At 42.3% G+C, this 18,350-nt stretch overlaps 1 protein-coding gene and 1 pseudogene across 1 annotated transcript in view; one reads left to right on the forward strand and one right to left on the reverse strand.

Moving 5' to 3' along the window:
* The window catches only part of LOC144503556 (histamine N-methyltransferase-like), a 77,369-nt gene that overhangs the window by 4,554 nt on the left and 54,465 nt on the right, over nt 1-18,350 (forward strand). The window lies entirely within an intron of this gene.
* Nucleotides 17,259-18,350, reverse strand: part of LOC144504130 (histamine N-methyltransferase-like) — a 64,619-nt pseudogene continuing 63,527 nt past the window's right edge.

Genomic DNA, 18,350 nt, shown 5'->3' on the forward strand with positions numbered 1-18,350 from the left:
TCAGGGCAGTTTTGCAGTACATGTGAAGGCTCAAACTTGCCATTTCTTAGTTCTCACAACCCTGAGAAGATAACAATAATCTTGCTTGCAGGAAATAAGCATGTCTCTTTGGAGTAAAAAAATGTATTTAATTAATACTTTTTCCCAAAGGCATATATCAGTTGATATTTCACATAAAATCATTTTTTGTGCTATACAGATGCCTGTGTGATAAAATAGCAATCAGTTTCTCCTAAACATTAGAAAAATCATGAAATACTACATGAGAGTGAGTGTGAAAGACAAGGCAGAGAGTTTGCAGAGCTCTGCAGAAAACAATTAATTAGCAAACTAATTAAGAACATGGTGCTATGTCCAAATGGTAATTAAATGCCGGATATAAATGATGGCGTTCACTGCTGAATGCTTTCTAATGTGGACAGTAATGACTTATTCATTGACTCCACTTGAATTTGTAATGATTCCAGAGGAGAAATTAAATTTGGATCAGGGTTGAGAAATCATCGCACAAGCTTTTTTTTTTGGAATGAAGCAGTTTCATTCAGAAGAATTCAAAGAAGTAACAGAATTTCTTTCACTTCAGGAAAGGAATATTGCATATCTACACATCAATCCTAGAACCTCACAGTAAAATAGAGCAGAAATGACCATTTCAAAGAAGGAAAATGATTTTGTCCTGATGTCCTCTTTTTTTAACCACCTATCAAAATTTACAGTATGGTGCCTTCAACGTATTCATTTTACTTCCTTATATTAAAATAAATAACATGCTTTTAAGTTAATCGAAACAAAAATCAATGATAATGCCATTTGATGGTATTACATTGGAAAATATCATTGCTTGCAGTTGAGTGAAATTTGATTATAAGTGTATGGGAAAATTACAATGAAAAGTACACAATTTAAAAGAAGAAGTGGAATCCTAGGAGTTTTAATGCTACTTATTTATTCCTATTAAAGCTGTGCTGTAATGAATTAGTGGAAAGAAGCATTCACGAGTGTTCTTTTTTTTCCATTTAGGCGAAATAGACTTTGAAATTCTTGGCAAAATTCAGTCTAAACATCCAGGCTTTCAATTCATAATGAGGTGGTGGAACCTAATCTTGTGCAAATCTCCAAATACAAGGTACTCTTTTATAGAACATAGAACATAGAACATTACAGCGCAGTTGATGCACATTATCACACACGAGGCTTGAGATGCTCAAGGAAATAAAGGCTTTTATTTACTATTACAACGAAGCTACCATGTATAGTACACGATCCCAGACTGAGGGGTCCCAGACAGAGCAGTGACCTTTATACCTCTCCCAGGAGGCGGAGCCCGACTGGGATGTACCATAATAACTATAATACAGGTGTAACAGCCCAACCCTAACCCCAACAGCAACAAGTAGAACAACCCATCCCTAACCCCAACAGCAACATATATACATACTCGTAGTACTGGCCAGACCCTGACTCAGTACTACCTAGTGGCAACCAACGATGGTTCACCACAGCAGTACAGGCCCTTCGATCCTCGATGTTGCGCCGACCAGTGGTACCAATCTAAAGCCCCTCTAATCTACACTATTCCAATAACATCCATATGTTTATCCAATAACCACTTGAACGCTCTCAACGTTGACGAGTCCACCACTGCTGCAGGCAGGGCATTCCACGCCCTTACTATTCTCTGAGTAAAGAACCTACCTCTAACATCTGTCCTATATCTCTCACCCCTCAATTTAAAGCTATGTCCCCTTGTGCTAGCCAACACCATCCGAGGAAAAAGGCTCTCACTATCCACCCTATCTAATCCTCTGATCATCTTGTATGCCTCTATTAAGTCACCTCTTAACCTTCTTCTCTCTAACGAAAACAACCTCAAGCCCCTCAGCCTTTCCTCATGCGATTTTCCCACCATACCAGGCAACATCCTGGTAAATCTCCTCTGCACCCTTTCCAACACTTCACATCTTTCCTATAATACGGCGACCAGAACTGTACGCAATACTCCAAATGCGGCCGCACCAGAGTTTTGTACAGTTGCAGCATGACCTCCTGGCTCCGAAACTCAATCCCTCTACCAATAAAAGCTAACACACCGTACGCTTTCTTAACAGCCCTATCAACCTGGGTGCCAACTTTCAGGGATCTATGCACATGGACACCTAGATCCCTCTGTTCATCCACACTACCAAGTATCTTACCATTAGCCCAGTACTCTGTATTCCTGTTACTCCTTCCAAAGTGAATCACCTCACACTTTTCCGCATTAAACTCCATTTGCCACCTCTCAGCCCAGCTCTGCAGCTTATCTATGTCTCTCTGTAACCTGCCACTTCCCTCCGCACTGTCTACAACTCCACTGACTTTAGTGTCATCCGCAAATTTACTAACCCATCCTTCCACGCCCTCATCCAAGTCATTAATAAAAATGACAAACAGCAGTGGCCCCAAAACAGATCCTTGCGGTACACCACTAGTAACTGAACTCCAGGATGAATATTTCCCATCAACCACCACCCTTTGTTTTCTTACAGCTAGCCAATTTCTGATCCAAACCACTAAATCACTCTCAATCCCTTGTGTCCGTATTTTCTGCAAAAGCTTACCATGGGGAACCTTATCAAACGCTTTGCTGAAATCCATATACACCACATCAACCGCTTTACCCTCATCCACCTCTTTGGTCACCTTCTCAAAGAACTCAATAAGGTTTGTGAGGCACGACCTACCCTTCACAAAACCGTGCTGACTATCCCTAATCAAATTATTCCTTTCTAGGTGATTATAAATCCTATCTCTTATAATCCTTTCCAGTACTTTGCCCACAACAGAAGTAAGGCTCACCGGTCTATAATTACCAGGGTTGTCCCTACTCCCCTTCTTGAACAAGGGGACAACATTTGCTATCCTCCAGTCTTCTGGCATTGTTCCTGTAGACAATGACGACACAAAGATCAAAGCCAAAGGCTCTGCAATCTCCTCTCTAGCCTCCCAGAGAATCCTAGGATAAATCCCATCCGGCCCAGGGGACTTATCTATTTTTACCCTTTCCAGAATTGTTAACACCTCCTCCTTATGAACATCAATCCCATCCAGTCCAACAGCCTGCATCTCAGTACTCCCCTCAACAACACTGTCCCTCTCCAGTGTGAATACCGACAAAAAATATTCATTTAGTGCCTCTCCTATCTCTTCAGACTCCACGCACAACTTCCCACTTTATAGACTTAACTTTTTAGTAAGGGCCATGTGTTCCCAATTCATAATAGTGTTTATGTGTGAGTGTGTACAGTTGGGTCACCCTATTGTAGAAAGGATATTATTAAACTAGAAAGAGTGCAGAAAAAATTTACTAGGATGCTACCGGGACTTGATGGTTTGAGTTATAAGGAGAGGCTGGTTAGATTGGGGCTTTTTTCCCTGCAGCTTAGAAGGCTTAGGGGTGATCTTATAGAGGTCTATAGAATAATGAGGAGCATAGATAAGGTAGATAATCAACATCATTTCCTAAAGGTAGGGGAATCTAAAAATAGAGGGCAAAGGTTTAAAGTGAGAGGGGAGAGATACAAAAGGGTCCAGGGGGCAATTGTTTCATTCAGAGGGTGGTGAGTGTCTGGAACAAGCTGCCAGATGTAGTTGTAGGGGTGGGTACAATTTTGTCTTTTAAAAAGCATTTAGACAGTTACATGGGTAAGATGGGTATAGAGAGATATGGGCCAAACAGAGGCAATTGAGATTAGCTTAGTGGTGAAAACTGGGCGGCATGGGCAAGTTGGGCCGAAGGGCCTGTTTCCGTGCTGTAAACCTTCATGACTCTATGATAGCGAATCTTTGATCTGTTTCTAGTGTGGTTGTCGAGTCACTCTCCTCTTGATCATAGAGCCAGTAATTTGAATTATCCAGTGTAAAGATGGTAAAAATAAGTTAATCGTTTATGATTTATTATTTTCAATGGTTATGTTATTATCCATGCTCAAAAATGTTAATGACCGTCAACAAAATATTATTTTGGATAAATCTTGACTTTTACCAATGTGAGATGATGGCCGGAATTCTCCGATTTCACCCACGGCTGAGATTATCCAGTCCTACTTTTGGTTCAGTGCCAAATTCTCCATTCTGGCTAGCAGTGGTAGCGGGTGTGTAAGACTGGAGAATTCCGGCAAATGTATAAATATTTGCAGAGAAAAAGAAAGAGAAACAGATGGGGAGAGCATAATGTTGTTGGACGAGGAACATTGACACTCTGAATGGAAAATAAAGATTTGATTTGATTTATTATTGTCACACGTATTAGTATACAGTGAAAAGTATTGTTTCTTGCGCGCTATACAGACAAAGCATACCATTCATAGAGAAGGAAAGGAGAAGGTGTAGAATGTAGTGTTACATTCATAGCTAGGGTATAGAGAAAGATGAACTTAATGTGAGGTAGGTCCATTCAAAAGTCTGATGGCAGCAGGGAAGAAGCAGTTCTTGAGTCAGTTGGTACATGACCTCAGACTTTACCCGACAGAAGAAGGTGGCAGAGAGTATGTCTGGGGTGCGTGGGGTTCCTGATTAATAAAAATCAGTTCAATCCCTATCTGAGCTAAATCATGGTCAGAAGTGAACACTGTAATATCTTTCTGGGGATGTGAAGGAGAATTGCAAGAGAAAGTTCTGTCTGGGCAATGTCCAATGTTTTCATAGAATCATAGAAACCCTACAGTACAGAAAGAGGCCATTTGGCCCATCGAGTCTGCACCGACCACAATCCCACCCAGGCCCTACCCCCACATATTTAACCGCTAATCCCTCTAACCTACGCATCCCAGGACACTAAGGGCAATTTTTAGCATGGCCAATCAACCTAACCCGCACATCTTTGGACTGTGGGAGGAAAACGGAGCACCCGGAGGAAACCCACACAGACACGAAGAGAATGTGCAAACTCCACACAGACAGTGACCCAAGCCGGGAATCAAACCCAGGTCCCTGGAGTTGTGAAGCAGCAGTGCTAACCACTGTGCTACCGTGCCGCCCCGTGTTTTCTTGTATATAATCAGCAGCAATCCCTATGAACAGTTTCCTAACACATCTATTTCATTGGAGTTTCTCAATGCATGAGTTCTGGTGATCTGCAATGTACTGCCCGAAATGTTTTTGGAGGCAAATTGAATAATAACTGCTGAACTTTAATTGGATAAATAAAGGTTAAAAACTTCAGGATGATGGAGAAAGAGCAGGGACATGAGACCAAAAGAACAAGAAAAGGCCCAATAAATAGTTGCAATCAATGGGTACCCAAGATAATGGGAGGGATTTTTTACTACAAGTCAACTGGTTCTCACCTGAAAGATGATCTGCTGACAGAGGAAACTTGAGTAGTGATCTTGTGCACTAAATGTCAGCTTGATGCATTTTTTTTTTGTTTATTTGAAATCTATATGTAATTGATGAGGGGCTTCAAGCGCTTCCTGTTAAAATTGCAGATTTATGAACTGCAGCATTTGGTAACAATTTTCAATAAGATAAAGGCAAAATACTGCAACAATTTTCAACATGACATAATATGCTGAAGTGTAGACAAATTGCTTGAATATTCAAATATGTCTTATTTTCTCTCGGTTACACCCTAACATATCAATGTTCTCACTTAAAAACAGAAGATAATGAAATGTGCATCTGTATGTGTGTTGCCAGAAGCTGGCTGTGACAAAATAGCAAGAAAGTGTTTATAATCAGTTCAAGAGCAAATTCCTTCTAATTCTCCCTGATTTCCAGAACTTGTGAAAGAAAAAGATCAGGGGCTCAACCGGTAGAATCTCACCGCCCCACCGCCATGAAATCGGAGCAGGTGAGGGGCGGACAACAAAAATGTCCCATTGACTTTGGATGGGAATTTCCGGTCTCGTTCGAGCGAAGCTGTAAAATCCTGCCCAACATCTTCACTGGAACCTGATGCCCTCAGAAGAATATGAAAAACAAAACAAGGAAGGAAATGAAAGCAAAAGGTTTGATTTCATTCACATGATCTAGTTAACAGCAGCTAAAGATAAATTTAGCCAGAACCCACTCAATCCATCCGTCTGGGCGGCAGGTGAAACTAGTTCCAGCTATCAAATAAGTAACTGTGCCATTCAATGCCCCAACATGTTGATAGTTGTATGCACCATAGTTCTTTTTTAGAAGTAATATACTATTTGTTGTCTTTGCTCAAGTAAGTTATTCCCCATCCTTGGGTCTTCAGTTATTCTTCAGATACGTTATTGCCTATGCCTGTCCTGATACCAAAATGGGTATGTGGCGTGAACAATGCCAATGCATTGGGTGGCACAGTGGCACAGTGGTTAGCATTGCTACTTCACAGCGCCAGGGACCCGGGTTCAATTCCAGCCTTGGGTGACTGTAGAGTTTGCACTTTCTCTCCGCGTCTGCATGGGTTTCCTCTGGGTGCTCCAGTTTCCTCCCACTGCCCAAAGATGTGCAGGTTAGGTTGATTGACCATGCTAAATTGGCCCTAGTGTCAGGGGGATTAGCAGGGTAAATGAGGATTACAGGAATAGGGCCTGGGTGGGATTGTGGTCGGTACACATTCAATGGGCTGAATGGCCTCCTTCTGTACTGTAGGGATTCTATGGAATGTGAATCTTCCCCATTGTATTGGAGGCCACTCTGATGTGACTCTCTCGTCTAACTTTCCTTTGATGTTGCAGGAACTCAGCATCCTATTCGGATGAGAAATTGTGCGGTGTGGAGAAACGTGATTAATACAAAGAAGAAAGGATTTACTTTATAACAAGAGGATGTGATATTGTTGGTGATCTGAAAGTGTGATTTGACATGGGCTTTCATCCAAACTTACTTTGAGATATTTTGTGATGCAACTGTGATGAGAATGATATCCATGTTTTCAGATTCTCCTCTCTTCTCAAATTAAGTTTTCATGATACCCTCTGATAAAAGAGATTCCTTTGAAATTGTTATCTGCCAATCCAGTTGGATTGATATATCTGAAATATTTGACAATATCATATTTCACTCAACTCTACCAGGGTCTAAGGGAAAATGAAATCTATATGGGTGTGGACCGTAAACTCCTTCAAAGAGCTGCTGGATGTACAATGGTTGAAATAACTTCCTTCTACGCTGTTTGATTCTCTGGGAAGGATCATACGATCTCTCTGGTGGGTTTACTAGTGGGGGTGGAGGGGTGAGCAGTGCCCGCCACATTCTTGCCCACTCCCACTGCAATTAAATAGGGGAAGGCGAACTATCCAGTGACCGACCTGTCATTGAGCCTATTGAGGTCCTTAAATGGCCACGTGGAACCTCATACTATAGCCATGGATACTCTACTTTTGATGGATGGAGGCCAACTAGAACCAGGAAGAAGCTTGGCAACTTCAGCTCTGTGGACTGTTGTTGCTGACGGAGGGTTCCTCCTGTCCAGAATCCCTGGACATATTATAGGCAACCCCCATCCCACCTCACCCTCCACCCCCTCCACCAGGTCACCCCTCAATTCAACCTCCCAGGCCTATCAAACCCAGCACTCACCATAACCCTCACCCCTTGCACTGGGACAGTGTTGAAAATCACCAGCAAGATCCTGAACTTCGCTGTCAATCTATGATCGTTGGCATGGTGTATGGTTGCCTGCAGTCCCAGTAGTGCCCACCGCTCTCAGTGGCACTGTTGGGACTGCAGAGCTGCCAACCATCCTTTTTGCGGCATTTCTCTAAATCAGGACTTTCCTCCCAAGAAAGTGAACCAATCCAAAGAAATACCACCTACCGCTGAAAAAAGAGACATAAAATAATGGGATTGGGGTACTATCTACTTGACTTCAGGCCCTACAAACAGCTGCAGTTTTTTTCCTCAGTCCAATGCTGGCCCAACTCACCACATATAAAAGATAGTGGAATTGCTGGAATGTCCCATTTCATTCCCTAAACCTTTCCCAAAAATGGTGAGGAACCATTTCAGTTTGGCTGTGAAGCGATGCAATATTTATGAGGCAGCCTCTCACCTACTTTGTGCAAAATATAGTTCTTGGTAATTCTGCCTAATATGCACTTTTTAAAAGGATCTGTGGAGGCCAATCTAGATCTCAGATTTTGCCACAAGTCCACAATAAGACCTCACAATAAGTCGTTGGGACATTCTTTGACTATTAGGGTAAGTGGCAGGCTTGCCCTGAACACAGGCATGTGGGAAATGTCATTGTGGATGGGAGCATCAGCAGAGCCGATGCGATGAAAGTGGAGAAAGTGAGAGAATGGAATGGAGTCCTTACAGGAATCAGGGTGTGAGAAGCTCCAGGAAAGATGGCTGTGGGAGTCAGTGGCTTTGTAATGAATATTTGTAGACAATCTATCACCAGAAATGGAGACAAACAATTTAAGGGCCAGAATTTTTCGGCGGTTCATGCTGGTGGGATCTTCCGGTCTCATTGATGATGCATCCCACTGCAGGTTTTCCAGCAGCATGGAGTGCAGTCAATGGCAAATCCCATTGACAGTGGTGGGACCAGAAGATCCCGCCACAGGTGAACGGCACACCAACTCCTGCCACAAGAACCACGCTGTGAGGGGGTCAGAGAACTCCTACAAGGAAGGGAGGAATGTGTCAGAGATGGTGGATGTGAAGTTTAGAGCAGGGTGGAAGTTGGAAGCAAGATTAAGGAAATTTTGCAGTTCATCTCCGTCACTTCTGTTCTGATGGTTCTACCTTTCCTTATTGCATGTCACTTCCCAACTCGCAGCTCACCCTCACCCTGCTATATGGCAGAATGCGCAAGTTGCAGAAGGTGTGACCACCGGCCTATTGCTTTACAACCACTCTCCTGCTGACCTTTTGCATTCAGATAGCTAGAAACTAACCTCTGCCCAGCTATAGCCCAAGAAGGAAGATAGAACAAAGAATATTACAGCGCAGTACAGGCCCTTTGGTCCTCGATGTTGCGCCGACCAGTGAAATCAATCTAAAGCCCCTCTAATCTACACTATTCTACACTGTACACTGTAGAGAGCAACAGCACAGTACAAACGCAGAAGTGGTATCACTTAATCTGACAGCCACCAGCTCAGATAATGGCAGTGTGAACTTTTCAGGCTAGTGCGGAACAAAAGACTTACATTTCCTTAGCATTTTTCAGGATCATGGGACATCCCAGAGCATTTTACAGACAATAAAATATTTTTGAAGTGTGTTTACAGGTACCATGTAAGAAGCATAACAATTCATTTATGTGAACAGACTCCCACAAACAATGCTGTGAAAATGCAACATGATTTGTCTTTTTTTGTAATGTTGGTTCAGGGATAAATATTGGACAGAATACTGGGGAGAACTCCTCTTCTGTCCTTGAAAATAGTTCCATGGGATCATTTACACGAGAGGAGAGACAGTTTAGCATCTCATCCGAAAGATAGCACCGCTGGAACTACAGCTCTCCCTCAGCGGTGCATTGGATTAGCAGTCTAGATTGTAGTGCTTAAGACCAGGACCGGTAGGCCAGGGAGGTAAATCTGTCTCTCAGCATCGCAACGTGTTCAAGAATGAAGTAATGAGGAGTCGGGACAAATACGTTCCCATAAATTAAAAGACAGGGCTCCCAAATTGCCACCTCTCCAGATGACAAAGAGCATAGGGTACAACAAGACAAGTAAAGAAACGATGTCAGCGACTGAGAGTTCAATAATGTAGAAAGCTCTGGTGAGTATAGAAAGGATGTGGAGATGCCGGCATTGGACTGGGGTAAACACAGTAAGAAGTTTAACAACACCAGGTTAAAGTCCAACAGGTCCAACAGGAGCGAGGTCCAACACCTGTTGGACTTTAACCTGGTGTTGTTAAACTTCTTACTGAGTATAGAAAGTGCAAAGGTGAAATTGGAATGAAAATACTGGAGTGAAGTCTGAAGGTAGCTGGAGAACGGGTGTGGCTGATGGAGGGATGGTAAAGGCTGGTGGAGGGAGGGTTCTGATTGATGCAGTGAAGGTGATGGATATTCGAACAAAGGTGCTGGCTGGTCAAGGAATGGAGCTCGCTAATGGATAGAGGATGCTGGATACCAGACGAGGGGTGCTGGGCTGCTGGAGAAAGGGTGCTGGATGATGAAAGGAGGGTGCTGTCTGACGGAGGGAGGGTGCTGACTGACAAGGGGAAGGCACTGAATAGAACATCAAGGCTGACAGAGGGGTGGTCAGTGTTAATGGAAGGAAGGTAAGCATTGATCACAGAGAGTGGAGCAGGGCAGCTCAAGTGTGACCAAGGTAGAGCCCAGTATCACTAAGGACAGATCAAGGCGGATGAAGGTGTTGAGTTGACAGAGGAAATGTCGAGTGTGTTTGAAAAGAGGTCGGGGTGGTAGAGCGATTGTCGAGGGATCTTTCAGCAGCACCAGACTGTAGGTGGGGACCAGGGTGTGGAGGGAGGAGAGCAAAGAGTTCCACATTGCTGCCTAACCCTAAGCTCTGTGATGTGATCCATGAAAACATTATAGACCTACTGTGGCATGGCTTCTGTTCACAATTCAATTTCTGGAGACTATAGGGGATATGTAATAAATTGAATGCAACTCCTATAGAAAATAGGAGCATGAGTAGGCCATTCAGCCCTTCAATCTTGCTCTGCCATTCAACATGATCATGGCTGATCCTCTATCTCAATCCCATACTCCCATGCTCCCCCATACACCTTGACACCTATAAAATCAAGAAAACTAATAATTTCCTTCTTAAATATATTCAGTGACCTCCATAGCCTTCTGTGGTAGAGAATTCCACAGGTTCACCACCCTCTAAGTGAGGAGATTTCTCCTCATCTCATCTCAATCCTAAACGGTCTACCTCCATACCCTGAGACTGTGACCTCTTGTTCTGGACCGTCCAGCTGAAGGAAATAACACGCCTGTATATAGTCTGTCCGACCCTGTCAGAATTTTATAGGTTTCAATTAGATCCCCTCTCCGTCTTCTAAATTCAAGTGAATACAGGCCCAGACGACCAAATCTTTCCTCATATGACAATCCTGCCATCCCATGAATCACTCTGGTGAAATCTTGTTGCGGTCCTCTTGTAAAAAGTACATCCTTTCTTAGAAAAGGAAACCAAAACTGCACACAGTACTCCATGTGTGATCTCATCAAGGCCCTGTAGAGTTTCAGTAAGAAATCCTTGCTCTTGTACTCAAGTCCTTTCGCAATTAAGGCCAATATACCATTAGCCTTCCTAACTGCTTGCTGTACCTGCATGCTTGCTTTCAGTGACTGGTGTACACCCAGGTCCCTTTGGATGTCAACATTTGCCAATCTATCACTCTTTAAATAATATTCTGCCATTCTGTTTCTCTGTCTAAAGTGGATAACTTCACATTTATCCACATTATACTGCAGCTGCCATGTATTTGCCCACTTATTCAACTCATCTAGATTACCTTGAAGCCTCTTAACATCCTCCTCATCACTCACTGTGTCTTCCGCAAACTTGCAAATATTACATTTGGCTCCCTCCTCCAAATCATTGAAGTGTATTGTGAATAGCTGGGACCCAAGAAGTGATCCCTACAGGGACCACAAATCCCTGCCTGCTATTAACATGTCTAATGATTCCAGTCTGGAACCCTGACCACCAGCCAAAGAGCAGTACAACCTCATAGATTGACAAAGGCCACAATTGAGCAACCATTGGCTTATTGACAATTATTATGAAGCCCTTAAAGACTGACGTCATGAAATGACAGGTGGCAATTGTCGGTCAGAACCTGGGAATTGGGTTCAATTCCGGCCTTGGGTCACTGTCTGTGTGGAGTTTGCATATTCTCCCTGTGTCTGCATGGGTTTCCTCTGGGTGCTCCGGATTTCCCCCACAGTCCAAAGATGTGTAGGTTGGGTAGATTGCCCTTAGTGTCAGGGGCTCACAAGGTAAATACATGGGGTTATGGGGATGGGGCCAGGGTGGGATTGTTATCGGTGCAGGCTCGATGGGCCGAATGGCCTCTTTCTGCACTGTAGGAATTCTATGATTCTAACTCAAGCAATTTGTATTTTATTACGAGAAGGCATGCACACTGAAGCTAGAAGTAAGGAAATCCAACACCACTATTAGAAATTTTAAATTTTAAATTAAAACATTTATTAAGAAAAGAAAACATGATCACCCAAGAATACAGTTACACAGTTCAATTGGTCTTGCGACATTTCCCAAAATATTTCCATTTTGCTAGATTTACAAATATCCCTTATTCCAGACAACAATCCCTGTAAATTCTTAACTTATGGAAATTCCAGTAATATTGCTGCAAGGCATACACTGCAGCTACAGGGGAAGTATTTCACTGGGCTTCTGTCTCCCTCTCCCTCAACAATGGAGAAAAAAGGCTTAACACAAAACCTTGCTCTCTGCAACTGTGGTGACCCACTGTAATTACATGTTGTATGCCTGGACACACCCCTGCTGCACCTGGCCCGAGACTCCTCCCTTTCCACCTGAGACTCCTCCCTTTCCACCTGAACGAGGTATAAAGGTGATGGTTCCTCCTCCCTGCCTCAGTCTGGGCCAGGTTAGCTACAAGGGTGTGTTCCAGTTCTTTGCGATTAAAAGCCTGTTATTTTCACTCACTCGCTGGAGTCCTCACAATTGCTAGTGCATCAGCAACAAACACTTCTCTGGGGATGGCTCAAGGCTGCTTATTTCATAGGTCTGTATTCACACAACACATACTTCAGGATTTCACATGACCTCTTCTACTAACAGAGTTCTCCATCTTTCCTTAAATATCTTTTTCTCTTTTACCTTTGAACTCATGGGGCGGGATTTTACAGCCTCGCTTGACCTAAGACTGGAAACTCCTGCCTGAGGTCAACACACCCTCCTATTGTCCGCCCCTCACCCGCTCCAATTCCCATGGCAGGCGGGGCGGTAGGATTCTGGTGATTAATCTTAACATTCTTTGAAAGTTATCTTTCCCAGGCTATAAATATCTTCCATGTTGTCTTTATGGTCATTATTCTTGGGGGGAAATAAACTTAATATTATTTTATTCATTTCTGGTCTTTGCCAATTTTACCCCTTTTGAAATTCAATAATTAAAGACAAACAAGTTTTCTTTATCTCCTCATGCAAATTTCCATCCATATCATTTCCTTATCCCAAATCAGCTTTGCTCATCTCCATTTCAAACTGTCAGCTTTTACACTTAATGTTTTGATGATTTAAACCCTGCAGCCTGACAGACTTTAACTTAATTAAATTAGTCACACACAAACACACTCCAGACCTTCCCCCACCAGACTGTCTAACACCCATTTGACTATCCAAACCTCACCTAACTGTCCAACTCCCAGCTACTGTCTGATCCTCACCTGACTATCCAATCCCCACTGATTGTCCAATCTCTAGCTGACTATCCGATTCCAGTAAGAAGTTTAACAACACCAGGTTAAAGTCCAACAGGTTTATTTGGTAGCAAAAGCCACACAAGCTTTCGAGGCTCTGAGCCCCTTCTTCAGGTGAGTGGGAATTCTGTTCACAAACAGAACTTATAAGACACAGACTCAATTTACATGAATAATGGTTGGAATGCGAATACTTACAACTAATCCAGTCTTTAAGAAACAAAACAATGGGAGTGGAGAGAGCATCAAGACAGGCTAAAAAGATGTGTATTGAGACAATACACATCTTTTTAGCCTGTCTTGATGCTCTCTCCACTCCCATTGTTTTGTTTCTTAAAGACTGGATTAGTTGTAAGTATTCGCATTCCAACCATTATTCATGTAAATTGAGTCTGTGTCTTATAAGTTCTGTTTGTGAACAGAATTCCCACTCACCTGAAGAAGGGGCTCAGAGCCTCGAAAGCTTGTGTGGCTTTTGCTACCAAATAAACCTGTTGGACTTTAACCTGGTGTTGTTAAACTTCTTACTGTGTTTACCCCAGTCCAACGCCGGCATCTCCATATCCGATTCCCACCCAGGTGTCCAACTCCCATCCATTTGACCTGACCTCCCCGCGAACATGGGCATGTTTGAGTGTTATAGTCAATATAAACTTACAAACTTTGCATTAGTCTTTTGAACTTTTTCTTATGTGGCCTTTGTACAGCAATTCTTTTGCAAAGATGTTTAGGATTTAACAATAGAAATTCACCTTTCTAGCCAGTAAAAGACTATTCCCTGCCTAGTGATCATCTAGCAAGTGTACAATGATAGGCAAAAGCCATATATGCAATAATTCCAATTGCTTTCTGAAAATGTTACAGAACAAACTGGATTTTGGTGAGCTCTGATACATTACATGAGAACAAATATTTATCAAGTAGGGTTAAAAGATACAACTATGCATTCACTTCCGGTAGCCCGCAAAAACTCTATCTACATATAAAACCTATGTAAATACGCAAAACTAGTCCATAGTAATGTATATTTCAATTTTTGATCCTTGCATCAGGAGTATTGTCTTCGACTTTGGGTACAAACAAAACTTAAACTGCAGTTGACTTGGGTACAGACAACACTTAAACCCAGAGCACTCAATCTCCAAACTTTAATAACTTGTACACAAGTGAGGACACAAGGCAAGCAAACTATTGCCGGGTGTTCTGTTGATTCGTACAGAAAATTTAGCAGTTATAGTTAATGACAGCAAATGAGAAACAAGCAATTTTTCGAATCCTTCATTGGCATACATATCCACCAATCATAGCATAGCCTTTTGCCCTTTCTTATCCAATAGAAAACCAATCCTTCATTAACATAATATGTCCCCATATCTTGCTATTAGTAATTGTCATGGTAACTTGTTCTTTGTTTTCACCCTGTTGTCCTAGCCTGGAATATAGTGTTTATGGAACAAGGTTTTAGATATACTCGCTTATCCTGAGTACATAAACTTTGGCCTTACTGAAGGCTTTGTTTGGCTAATAATAATTTTCCATTACTTGACAGAGTTTTTTTGACAATAATGGAACTTTAGTTTTCACAATCATTTGTAACCTAACTTCCACAATATCACTGAATAAGTTAACCTTTATCTTAAACTCAAACTGATAATGAGACAATAATTCGAGAAGTAAAGGAGAGCAAATAATTTTATTCTGTGGCAACAAAAAACCCTACTATCAGTTCTTAGATGAATCAAATTAAGCTGTGCAGAATTAAATTATACCATTGGCACAAGGGGAAATATAATGCTGAAAAATATAGTATCGAATGATCATGTGCATTAATCAGCAAAATAATTCAGTCACAAAAAAAATTTATAAAGCTCCAGTACTTAACACAGAAATGCAAATTTTTACTCTTCCATTGAAATATCTTATAAATTCAAGAGAATCTTAGTGGATTAATTCAAAGCACAACTAAAACCAACAAATCTGGAACAATATCCAAAGAGCTTCTACAAGTACATAATGGGCAAAAGAGTAACAAGGGAGAGAGTAGGGCCTCTTAAGGATCAACAAGGTCATCTATGTGCGGATCCACAAGAGATGGGTGAAATCCTAAATGAATATTTGTCATCAGTATTTACTGTTGAGAAAAGCATGGATGTTAGGGAACATGGGGAAATACATAGTGATGTCTTGAGGAGTGTACATATTACAGAGAAGGTGGTGCTGGAAGTCTTAAAGCGCATCAAGGTAGATAAATCCCTGAGACCTGATGAAGTGTATCCTAGGACATTGTGGGAGGCTAGGGAGGAAATTGCAATCCCCTAACCGAGATATTTGAATCATCGATAGTCACGGGTGAGGTGCCTGAAGATTGGAGAGTGGCAAATGTTATGTCTTTGTTTAAAAAGGGCTGCAGGGAAAAGCCTGGGAACTACAGGCCAGTGAGCCTCACATCTGTGGTGGGTAAGTTGTTGGAAGGTATTTTGAGAGACAGGATCTACAGGCATTTAGAAACGCAAGGACTGATTAGGGACATTCAGCATGGCTTTGTGAGTGGAAAATCATGTCTGACAAATTTGTTTGAGTTTTTTGTAGGGGTAACCAAGAAGGTAGATGGGGGCAGTGCAGTTGATGTTGTCTACATGGACTTTAGCAAGACCTTTGACAAGGTACCGCATGGTAGGTTGTTGTATAAGGTTAAATTTCACCAGTGTGAGGTATCTAAATGGATACAAAATTGGCTTCTTGACAGAAGCCAGAGGGTGGTTGTAGAGGGTTGTTTTTCAAACTGGAGGCCTGTGACCAGCGGTGTGCCTCAGGGGTCAGTGCTGGGTCCACTGTTATTTGTCATTCATAGTAATGATTTGGATGAGAATATAGGAGGCATAGTTAGTAAGTTTGCAGATGACATCAAGATTGGTGGCATAGCGGACAGTGAAGAAAGTTATCTCCAATTGCAACGGGATCTTGATCAATTGGGCCAGTGGGCTGACGAACGGCAGATGGAGTTTAATTTAGACAAGTGCGAGGTGATGCATTTTGGTAGATTGAACCAGGGTAGGACTTACTCAGTTAATGGTAGGGCATTGGGGACAGTTACAGAACAAAGAGATCTAGGGGTACATGTTCATAGCTCCTTGAAAGTGGATTCACAGGTGGACAGAGTGGTGAAGAAGGCATTCGGCATCCTTGGTTTCATCAGTCAGAACATTGAATACAGGAATTGGGATGTCTTGATGAAGTTGTACAAGACATTGGTAAGGTCACACTTGGAGTACTGTGTGCAGTTCTGGTCACCCTATTATAGAAAGGATATTATTAAACTAGAAAGAGTGCAGAAAAGATTTACTCGGATGCTACCGGAACTTGATGATTTGGGTTATGAGGAGAGGCTGGATAGACTGGGGCTTTTTTCTCTGGAGCGTAGGAGGCTGAGGGGTGATCTTATAGAGGTCTATAAAATAATGAGGGGCACAGGTCAGCTAGATAGTCAATATCTTTTCCCAAAGGTAGGGGAGTCTAAAACTAGAGGGCATAGGTTTAAGGTGAGAGGGGAGAGATACAAAAGTGTCCAGAGGGGCAATTTTTTCACACAGAGGGTGGTGAGTGTCTGGAACAAGCTGCCAGCGGTAGTAATAGAGGCGGGTACAATGTTGTCTTTCAAAAAGCATTTAGATAGTTACATGGGTAAGATGGGTATAGAGGGATATGGGCCAAATGCAGGCAATTGGGATTAGTTTAGGGGTTTAAAAGGAAATAGCGGCATGGACAAGTTGGGCCGAAGGGCCTGTTTCCATGCTGTAAACCTCTATGACTCTATGATTATAATCATTAGGAAAATTTTAAGAGCAGTTAGTTGGTTAATGGTTGAATGATTGAGATCAAATCAAGGATCAATCACTATTACATACAAACGCCTGTTGAAAATATTTTTTTCATTTTCCTCTCTGGAGCACTGAGGTTGGCGAATGAATCACCAACCTCAGATGAAAGAACTTCATCTTTCAGATCTGGCAGGGCAATTTTCCCGAAATGCCATATTTGTGTGAGGAAATCCAACAGACGTTCCCCTTTTTCTTTCCCTTCAATGAAACACTCTGTGATATCCAAGTCAAAGGAAAATTTGGTAATCCGGTACTTCAGCCTCATTTCATCAAGCACCTTCTGGACATCAGGAAAAATACGCTAGCTGGGAAACTGAAAGCGAACTTCTTTGAAAAGTGAAGGAAATCCAGCGTCATTTGTTAACAATAATATTTGAACAACGTTTGTCAAAGATTCAAAGAGCTTCTACACACAAAAGACAAAAGAGTAACTAGGGAGAGAGCAGGGCCTCTTAAGGATCAACAAGGTCATCTATGTGCAGATCCACAAGAGATGGATGAAATCCTAAATGAATATTTCTCATCAGTATTTACCGTTGAGAAAAGCATGAATGTTAGGGAACTTGGGGAAATAAATAGTGATGTCCTGAGGAGTGTACATATTACAGAGAAGGAGGTGCTGGAAGTCTTAGAGCGCATCAAGGTAGATAAATCTGCGGGACCTGATGAGGTATATCCCAGGACATTGAGGGAGGCTAGGGAGGAGATTGCAGGTCCTCGAACAGAGATACTTGAATCAGCGACAGCCACAGGTGAGGTTCCTGAAGTGTGGAGGGTGGCAAATGTGCCTTTGTTTAAGAAGGGCTGCAGGGAAAAGCCTGGGAACTACAGGTCTGTGAGCCTAACATCTATGGTGGGTAAGTTGTTAAAAGGTACTTTGAGAGATGATCTCTAGGCATTTAGAGAGACAAGGACAGCTTAGGGACAGTCAGCATGGCTTTGTGAGGGGAAAATCATGTCTCACAAATTTGATTGAATTTTTTGAAGGGGTAACCAAGAAAGTAGATGAGGGCAGTGCAGTTGATGTTGTCAACATGCACTTTAGCAAGGCCTTTGACATAAGGTTAAATCTCACGGGATCCAGGGTGAGCTAG

Source organism: Mustelus asterias, chromosome 14 (assembly GCF_964213995.1).
Source record: "Mustelus asterias chromosome 14, sMusAst1.hap1.1, whole genome shotgun sequence".
NCBI lineage: Eukaryota > Metazoa > Chordata > Chondrichthyes > Carcharhiniformes > Triakidae > Mustelus > Mustelus asterias.